The sequence below is a fragment of the Cupressus sempervirens genome, chromosome 6, assembly GCF_028749045.1.
Source record: "Cupressus sempervirens isolate cs-2001-9-10 chromosome 6, ASM2874904v1, whole genome shotgun sequence".
Lineage (NCBI taxonomy): Eukaryota > Viridiplantae > Streptophyta > Pinopsida > Cupressales > Cupressaceae > Cupressus > Cupressus sempervirens.
Genome location: NC_143123.1, coordinates 155,731,263 through 155,733,841, shown reverse-complemented (window position 1 = coordinate 155,733,841; position 2,579 = coordinate 155,731,263).

Here is a 2,579-nt window from a genome sequence, read left to right as displayed (position 1 = left end):
TATGCAAGAAATGTTCTTCCAAAGTCTTGCTGAAAATTAAAATATCATCCAAATAGACAATAACAAATTTTCCCAAGAACTTCTTAAGTACCTCATTCATAAGCCACATGAAGGTGCTTGGGGTGTTCGTCAATCCAAAGGGCATGACTAACCACTCATAAAGACCCTCCTTGGTCTTGAAGGTCGTTTTCCACTCATCTCCTTCTCAAATCCGTATCTGGTGATAACCACTCTTGAGATCTATCTTTGTGAAGTACTGAGCTCCACTCAAGCAGTCCATAAGATCATCCATTCTTGGCAAAGGGAATTGATATTTGATGGTTATCCTATTTATAGCTCGAGAGTCTGTACACATCCTCCACTCTCCATCCTTCTTTGGTGGCAATACTGTAGGTACTGCACATGGACTCAGGCTCTCCCGAATCAAGCCCTTCCTCAATAGCTCCTGAACCTGTCTATTTAGCTCCTTTGTTTCAGTAGGAGTCATCCTGTGAGCAGCCTTGTTAGGAAAACTAGCTCCTGAAATTAGATCTATCTGATGACTGATTTGCCTTACTGGTGGCAATCCTTCTGGAACATTATCAAAGATAATATCTCCAAACTCACCTAGTAAATCTGAAACTTCAAGTGGTATTTCACTACTACCTTCTTTATCTTTCCTAGGAATCAAAGCATAGCACATATGCTGATGTTTCATTCCATCTAAAAACTTTCTTCCATCAACAAGACAAATCCTAGCACTGCTACATACCTTTTCACCTTCCTTTTTCATGGGCTTCAGTTTGTGGCGAACTCCATCCTTTGTTAGAGAGTATGTGTTTGCATGACCATTATGTACTGCATGTCTATCAAACTGCCATGGTCTACCCAACAATAGATGGCAAACATCCATTGGAATAACATCACAGAGAACTTCATCATGGTAACTCCCAATTTTGAATTTCACGAGACATTGTTCACTTACCAGGACCTTATGATCATCTTTCACCCAAGTAATCCGATAGGGCTGGGGATGTTTCTCCCTCTTGAGCTTCAGCTTAGAGACCATCTCCTCTGACACCAAGTTGTCAGTGCTACCACCATCAATGATCACATCACAACATTTTTCCTCACATTTGCACCTGGCACGAAACAAACTCCTCCTTTATCCTGGTTCAATCTCACCACTTAATAGGACCCTTTCATTTACCAAGGTCTCTCCTCTTTCTGCATCCTCTAAATGTGATGACTGTGCATCCTCATCCACATGAGCAACCCTAGCTTGACCCTCAGTTCTCCTATCTGTCCTTCCTTGTCATTGAGGGCATTCAAAGGCACGATGACCTTCTTCATTGCAATGAAAACATGTACCACAGAAGCCTCCTCTTCCTTGTCCACGTCCTCTACCTCTTCCTCTCTGATTTCCAAAGTCTTGATCACGGGAGCGGTTGAAACCCTCATCCCTCTGGTTCCTGCTAGTACCCACATCTTCATTTTTCTTTTGGATTTCATTTCGACCTCCAGATGACCTACCGCTTCCCCTTCCTCCTTGATCACGCCCTCTTTGTCTCCCTTCAAACCTCTTATTCGGCTTCTCTTCAACTCGTAGGGCAAACTGGTATGCCTCTTCAACGCTAGTCATTCTTACCAGACTTAATTCCTCCTCGATGCTTGGTCGCAACCCACTGATATAACGAGCAACCTTCTCCTTATTTGCTTCTGCATGCCCTGCTCTAATCAAAAGTCAATAAAACTCCTATGTATATTCTTGGATTGATCTTCCTGCTTGCTTTAGCCCATGCATCTTCTTAAACAAATCAAGCTCGTAGTCCACAGGAATGAACCGCTTCTTTAATTTGTCCACCATGCGATCCCACCTTGTGATCTTCTCCTTTCCTCTTCTGTTTCTTTTCAATTGAACCTCTTGCCACCAGATTTTGGCATGGCCTTTCAGTTTGGCCTTTGCAAACTTAACCCTATCTGGGTCCCTGCTATCCTCATACTCAAAGTATTCTTCCAGTTCATTGATCTAGTCGATCAACTCATCTGGTTTCAGATTGCCTGAAAATACACCCACATCGATTGTAGGTCTTTTTCCAAATTTAGTAATGGCCCTAAAAAGCCTTTCCTCTTCCTGATTCAGAACTTCCTCGTCAAATTCCCCTTCTGGTCCAATTTCTTCTTCTTCCCTGTCACCCTCACTGTCGTCACCTGTGGCAACATTTGTTCCTCTACGAAGCTCCTCCTGCAATGCTTGTACCTACCTTTGGAGGGCTCTAACCTCCTTAGGATTAATAGCTTCGGCCCTTCCACCACGCTCTCTTCGTGGAGGCATCTTCTTAACTCAAACCCACAACCACACGGTCCTGGTGCAAACTGCCTCACAGTCGGCGCTCTGTCTACACACTCAGGAAAACCAGCTTTGATACCACTTGATGGGGACACAACCCAAGCACATAATGGACACAACAAGAAAAGGGAAATTGTATTAACTGTGAAAATAAGCTAGTACATTCAGTACAGAGAAAATAGACTTCAAAACATGCCCTAAGGGCTTACAATAGCACAAAATTGGAGATAATTTCTCCTTTTGGTACCTC